The sequence below is a fragment of the Lemur catta genome, unplaced genomic scaffold (genome assembly GCF_020740605.2).
Source record: "Lemur catta isolate mLemCat1 unplaced genomic scaffold, mLemCat1.pri scaffold_62_ctg1, whole genome shotgun sequence".
In the NCBI taxonomy this organism is placed as follows: domain Eukaryota; kingdom Metazoa; phylum Chordata; class Mammalia; order Primates; family Lemuridae; genus Lemur; species Lemur catta.
In genome coordinates, this window is record NW_025423862.1 from 227520 (window position 1) to 235398 (window position 7879).

The window sequence follows — 7879 nt, forward strand, 5'->3', positions numbered from 1 at the left end:
TCACGAGGCCCAGGCCACAGACCGAACCCTCCTCTGGCTCCAGGAGGTCAGCAGGAGCCAGGAGGGGACATGGCTGCTTGGACTCCCCACAAGCCACACTGGGGGCCCAGAAGACTCAGCTGTGAGGTGTGACGGAAGATGGGGCATGGATGTGCTCTGGCTGCACCTATGTTCTCAGGGCCCCCCGCCAAGCACTTCTCACCCCTCAAGCCAGGGGCCCCAACTGAAGTTTTGGGGGGAAGCCACAGCCCACAGCTGAGTGAAAAAACTGGGCACAGACTCTGATAGGAGCACACCCTGATTTTGTCAACCCATGTCAGTTTATTTTCCCTCACCCCAGAAAGTTCAAGGCAAAATTGAGCACAAGCTGAGGTCCAGGCTCTGAAAGAAATCCAGGTGTTTCCCTGTAGGAGCACGTCGTAAAACCAGCACACACTCCGGGCCCCAGATGCCCACTCCTTTCTACCAGGGGAGCCCGTTCATGTTCTCGGTGAGAAGGCACCTCCCGGAGGTGGCCACCATGCAGCATCTGATGTGACTCAGTGCCCCTTAGGCCGCTGTGTCAGCTGGGCCAGCTCCCTCCCATGCTCGAACTGCTGTTGGCCGCCTCATGGAGCAGGGACAGCTCCCACTCCAGGTCTTCAATCCTCTGAGCGAGGTGGACTCTCCTCACCTCCAGCTCCAGGGCCTGGTGGCTCTTCAGGGCCCAGGGTCCCAGCTTCTCTCCATATGGGCCACTTGTCTCCAGTGGGTGAAGTTTATCTTCCTGCCACTCACAAGGGGAGATGCTGGGAGCCACCTGGGAATGACAGATGCACAACATGGACAGGTGACCCCTGAACGCTCTCAGCTCACTCTACCCTGAGCCCTCTCTGTGGTCTTGGCCCTGACTTTTGTCATTTAGACACTCTCTAGGCACCAACATCCACCCCAAACATGGGAATATGCCAGTGAGCTCCCTCCAGGGACTGACCTCATGATTAACAAATGAAGACACAGTGTTCACAAGTTTCTGTCACCACAGTAATGCGCAACAGTGGCCAACTATATCATTATACAATTGTCATGTTTAATAATTTAGAATGATTATTGAATAATTAAATCTCAGCATATTTTATAATCCCTCATCTAATCCTAATTTTCCCTTCCTTAAAACCAGGGATATTTGTATAGAATGTATTTTTAAGGATGATCACCTGTTACTTTATCCTCACCGAGTCATGCTCTTCTGGCCCCTCAGTGCAGCTGAGGACAGGCTGCTGCAGCTACCTAGTCCCTCTGCTGTCGAGCTACCTTCACGGCTGCCCGTCTGAGGTGGACGGAGGGCGGGTTCACAGAGGAACTGACCCCTCAGCTTAGAGCAAACGCTGTGGAGGAAGTCCAGATAAAGCTCAGGGCAAGAATGATTGGTGCGATGAGATGACAGGAAGCCAGCATCTGCATTTGGGTTTCCCGAGGGGACTCACCTCTGGGGCTCAGGGACCCTGGAAGGCCATGAGAGACACAGTTCCCGCAGCCTCACTGGGAAGGGCATCTGTGCCTCTCGTGGCCAGTCCTTGGGCCACACCCTGCCTTGTGTGCTCACAAGAGAAATGTCCCCTCAGCTGTTTGTGAACACAGGTGCCCTTCCTTATCGTTTCTGTACTGAGAGGTCAGTTTGACCAAGAAGAGTTGATATTCCAGATCTTCAGACATCAAGACCCAGATACCCACGATGTTCTCCTGAAACTCTCCATATTGAGGGACCAACCTGACTTTCCCTGCTGAGTAAGAATGAGAAGAAAACCTGCCCCTTGGCCCGGACTCCTGGGGTCACTGTGGCAGAGGGTGTTCCCTGGCAGGGGAAGAGGGGATTCTGTGGTATTTCAAGGTATCCCAGCCCAGACACCCACACTGGGAAGGCGGATGTGAAAAGGTGCCTACCCATGCCCCTCCGCCACCCAGGGTGCTTCGCTAATTTTAGCAACGCACGGACGAGGCTGGGACAAGTGAGGCCCTGGGCTTCAGTGTGAAAGTCCAGGGGCCCAGAACAGAGGATTAAACATGACCCGATAGCAAAGTGGGGACAGGACACACAGTTAGAGATAAATGACATAAAAGGTGCCAGAAACTTCAAGTCTGGTTGAATAGTATCTTATACAGTATGAAAACAATCAAACTGGTGAACTAACACCCAAAGACTGGCTGTCAGCTTTAGCAAACAAAGTTGGCTTTTTTGCTTTACTTTTTCTTTTTTTTTTTTTTTTTTGAGACAGAGTCTCGCTTTGTTGCCCGGGCTAGAGTGAGTGCTGTGGCATCAGCCTAGCTCACAGCAACCTCAGACTTCTGGGCTTAAGCGATCCTCCTGCCTCAGCCTCCCGAGTAGCTGGGACTACAGGCATGCGCCACCATGCCCGGCTAATTTTTTCTATAGAGATTTTTAGTTGGCCATATAATTTCTTTCTATTTTTTTAGTAGTCATGGGGTCTCGCTCTTGCTGAGGCTGGTCTCGAACACCTGACCTCGAGCAATCCACCCGCCTCAGCCTCCCAGAGTGCTAGGACTACAGACGTGAGCCACCGCGCCAGGCCTTGCTTTACTTTTTCTATATTTTTAAGGAAATAAAGTTATCTTGAGCTCAGTGCAGACACAATGGCATGATCACTTCTATCTTTCATCCTCCTTTCTTCTCCATCCTTTCATGTGTCTGCAGCTAGGACAGGGAACAGCCTGGATGGAAGATGCATCTTGCAGAAAGCTCCTGGTCCCAGAGGTGTGCACTATTAATTAGGCTACATCTACAACAGCCATTGTTAGTGCTCCTTTTCCATGCCCGTCCTCAGTATTTTCAGGCTGTGAATTAACTTAGAGAGTTCCAACCTAATCTGACGGTGTGGGCTTCCCTGTCTCCAGCCCCAGCTCTAAGCTTTCCATTCATGAAACCAACAAAACAGAACCTGACTTTGACTGGCGGACATTCTGGTCAGAGCTGGCTATTGCAGTCCCAACACCTCTCTGTGGAAGGGGCCGTGACTCCATGGGTCCGACCCCCCTGGACACCTTAGGAGCTGAGATGCTCGTCTGCTGGGCTTACCACAAATGTGCAGCATTCACCTGGGGGCAGTGGGTCTGGCTCATCCTCCTCTTTCTGGAGCTCCAGGGCTGGAGAAGAGAGCTGGAAGAACTCCTCATTCACCTCATGCACAGTGTCTTCCACATGCCATATCTTTCTCTAGAAACAAGGAACATGTGGTCTTTATTACTTTCATTTGTATTCTAAGATCATTGAAAATTTCTTGTGCTCCTACTCCATGATTGACAGCGGGGTCAGTGCAGGGCACACAGACTCAGAGTCAGGTGCTGCTCTCGGACAGCTGAGCATCTGAAGGCAAGGGGAGCCAGACCTGCAGCCCAGCACAGCAAAGCAGTAAAGCTAATTGTAGAGAGATACACCAGGCACTGCAGGAGCAAAAAGCAAGACACCTAGTCCAGGAAGGATGGTCAGGGAGAGCTTTCTGGAGGAGGGAATGTCTCAGCTGAATATTAAAAGTTGGACAGGAGTTAGCAGGGTGGAGAGAGGGAGAAGAGCATTTTAGGCATTTGAGTAAACACAGGCATGAGAGAGTATAGGTAACATTGATCTATTTGTCCATCTATTCATTTGTCCACCCATTCGTTCATCCATCCATTCATCTAACCTTTCATAAATGAACTGAACCATCCATCTACCCATATATCCATCTAGCCACCAACCCACTCGGTTATTTGTCCATCCATATATCCACCCATCTATCCACCCACCCACCCATTCTCTACCCAGCTATCTATCTATGCTTCCATCCATAAGTATAGAAAGACTTACTATGAACCCAGTGTGTATCAAGACAATGGTCAGTTATGGGACACTATTAGGGAACTTCCATGGAGTTTATAAGCTGTGAAGAAAGGCAGACATATGGCAAGAAATTACATGTGAAGGGGGTTATGTGAGTGGATGTTTGGGTTGCAGTGGGGATTAATTAAAGTTCATTTGGCAGTAGCATAGAATTTGTCAGGAAAAGTGTCAAGAGATGATGCTAGCGAAATGAGGGTGGCGTGCTTTTCTTACATTGTGGGGTCATCTAAAGGCCAATTTGGTAGAACCTTTCTTATGAATAGAACCTTCATTTTCTAGGGAGGGTCAATTTGCCCAGCTGAAATATGATTTATCTCAGACTCTCCATAAGATAGAGATGATCATGTGGCCAGTTTTGGCCAAAAAGATGTAAAAGGCAGTGTTGCCGGCCTCTAAATGATGGCTTTGTTGTCAGGCTGGCCTCATAAAATGACTGCCAGCAGCACGCATGCTGGCTACTCCTTCACATCCAATGGCAGAGCAAAGGCCAAGGACAGTTGTTAGAACCGGTGGTTCTAAAACCATATGGTCTCAAGTTTCACTCTGACTGGGCCACCCCGATCCAATTTATGTAACTAGGAAAGTGCCATTCCCTGATTGACTTACATCTGCGTCAATCACTATGACAGGGAAATGGGATTATTCCAAGTGGTTTAGAGCAACCAGAGCCCTCCTCTGGATCTGAAGATGAGGTTTCCCCTTCTAAACACCATGGCTGTCACTCGAGGGAACTGAAAATGGATGGTAGAACAACTTCAATGTTTGGTACAATTAAAAAAATAATTTTTAGCTATTTAGTGCAGTGTTCCTCGTTGCCTTTTTTTCATTTTAAAGTTATCATTTATTTTACTACATTAGACACTTTCCAAATAAAATATCATGCTTTAGCATCCACAGGCAGGCATAGCTTAGAGTGAATTAATGGAAGCCAAGACATTAGCAACAATTTCAGAATATCCAGGTTGGCGGTCTTGTCTTCTCTCTCCAATTCCCCTGATTTTTCTCTCCCTCCATTTTCTCAATGATCTTTTGTTTTCCCTTTCCTTCCACTTATAATCCTGTTTTTCTCCTCTCAATATGACTTTTAACATATGCAAACATAACTGGATGTATAGTTAGACATTTGCCTACCTCCCACAAGTTTAGCTAAAGCCTCAAAGCTGTTGACACAGGTGACAATGTCCTCCCACAGAGGAACTACACATGCCCTCTCAGGAGTTATTCAGAGGAAGCCAAAATCATCCATTGCTCATGTCCCCGGCATCCTGTGAAAGAGAAAAATAGAGATTCATTAGAAACACAGTTCTACAGAGGTGAATTTATAGGTAGAGATGAGACAGGGATGGTCTCATCACCCCCCAGAGCCAACTGAGGAAGACTTTCAAGTGACTCACTCAGAGAGTGCCGGTGCTTGGCAGAAGGGGGAGCTAGTATCTTATTCTCCAAATGGATATATACCAAGAGCCACAGTCTAGGAGTTTGGAGGGTGAAACAGGAGAAGAAAGAAGAGAGTAAAAGAACAAATATTGCCCATCCTTCCCACCGCTGAACCTCAAGCTTTAGGGGCAGGGTTGAGCTGGGCTGAGGGTGGAGAGCTTACAGGAAACCTTTAAGTTGTATGCAGGATGGAAAGTTGGACTGAACTGGGCTTTCTAATACCTGAAAACACCACTCTTCAATAATATCCCCAAAAGGCCCCGCCGAAGCTTTTTTCAAGAATTGAGAAAGAAAAGTCCAAAAGAATACCATTTTAAGTTAGTTGCAGAAACATTCCTTAAAATTTTACATTACCTTTTTAATGCGAAGAAAAAGGTAGTTTCCTAATTCTACTCTACTGAATTCAGTTATTTATTAAGCAGGAGGAGTGGCTGCCTGAGCCCACAGAGAGATGGAGCTGAGCTTCTCTGGCTTGTGCCCTGGACACCAGCAGGGGAGGAAGCCCAGCACTGCTGGGCACAGAGCAGAACGTACGTAAACAGCTCACTACCCCTGGGAAATGGCAAATATTTAGCACATATGAAATATTTCCATTTCAGAATTCTGACAAGCAGAATTGTAATATACATAATATCCAAATTACTTCTGACTGGTAGAATTGTGTGGAATAAAGTAGAATTTTTCCATTGAGTCTTTTGGCAAAACATGGAATTACCTTCCTGTAGGAAAAGAAATTCACTTGGGATCAATGAAATCAGCCTTAAGAGTGTAGAGAATGTATTTGAACAAAATTATTATTAGGCTAAAATGAATATGGATAAATACCTGATAGAAAATAATCACCAAGGCCAGGCACGGTGGCTCACACCTGTAATCCTAGCACTCTGGGAGGCCGAGGTGAGAGGATTGCTGGAGCTCAGGAGTTCGAGACCAGCTTGAGCGAGAGCCAGACCCCCTCTGTACTAAAAATAGAAAAATTAACTGGGCATAGCGTCTGTAGTCCCAGCCACTCTGGAGGCTGCAGCAGGAGGATCGTTTGAGCTCAGGAGTTTGAGGCTGTGGTGAGCTATGACGAGGCCATTGCACTCTAGCCCAGGTGACAGAGAGAAACCCTGTCTCAAACAAAACAAAAAAAAAACCCACATTACTCACTTGGTATGATTTATACTCAAAACATCCCTATCACTTTGAATCCATTATATTTGAAATCTCCAAACAACTTTCAAATATTGAAAAAAGACACATGCCAGAGCTCCTGCCTAGTAACTTCCAAGTGGAGAGTTTATGGATAATTCATTCTAACATTTCGTAAGCAGGTAGCATACCCGCGTACATTATGACGGTGGAAAACATGAAAGGGAAAAGCCAGCGACAGCACTGCTCATTCACAGTCAGCACAGCAGTGGGCTGGTGACAGTTTTCTAGGTGACTCTCAGGGAGGCTCCAACCCGGCGGCGCTGGGTCAACGTGATTCCTTAACCCTGGCCCTTACAACTACACACCACTGTGATGCGCTCCGAAGCTGATTACAAAAACCTGACTGCTTGGGCACATCAAGTACTTGGGCGTCCTTTTATATTTCTCTCCCACGGAACACGAAGCCTGACACCTGAAACTCGTCTAACCTTGTTCGGGGGCTTTGGAGTTTTTATTACTTTTAAAGCCCACTGGGCATAGATTCAGTTTCGTGTGCGCTGTGTATGCAAGACCAACCCATCTCCCGCATGCACGGGGAAGAACGCCTGACAATCAAGCGGCTCCGTCTCCCGAGTAACTTTTTTATCGGTTAGTCCTGAAATTTCCACAGGCAGCAAACGTCAAGCACCGGCCTGGCCACGCGCACAGACCGGGCCCTGGCGCCTCCCGGGCGGATCTGTCCACCCTGGTCCCGCCCGGCCCAGCCCCGGCCCAGCCCCGGCCCGCTCCGCCCGGGGCCCTGACCCGCGCCCCCCTCGCTGGCCCCGGCGCAGCAGGGCGCCTCGTCGCGAGCGCGTGGCTCCCCCGACCGCCCGCCGCGCGTGTCCCGAAGCCGTCCCGGCCCGCGCCCGCCCGCCGTCCCCACCCGGGTCGCACCCACGCCTGGCCTGGCGGCCGCACCCCGGTCGCCCATCCGAGGCCCCCGCAACTCCCCCAGAGGCCGCGCCCGGAGCCCGTCGGCGCTCCCGGAAGGGGGTCCCGCGGGGGACTGAGCTCGCAGCGTCCTCTCCTCTCCAGACACCTTCTCCTCCAGCCGCGCTCACCTGGCCAGCTCCCGCCGAGGGGCTGCCCGCCCGCACCCCGGGCCGCGGCGGGAGCGGGGCTCGGTGGGTCCGCAGTCGTCACGGCGCGGGGCGGGGGCTCCCTCCCGCCGGTCAGGCCCGCCCTTGAGTTTGACCTTTCCCCCCAGCCTGGCTGTGGGGAGGGGCCGAGCGGGCTCGTGCATGTCTCTGTGTGCGTGCGCGCTACCGGGCAAGGGGCCAGGGTCGCTCCCCGATGCCGGCGTCATTGCCATGGCAACGGCAGCCCATTACCCCCCCCCCCAGTTTTCCAATTCCTGTCCCCGCCCACCGTGTGCGTCCCTGTGCCTCT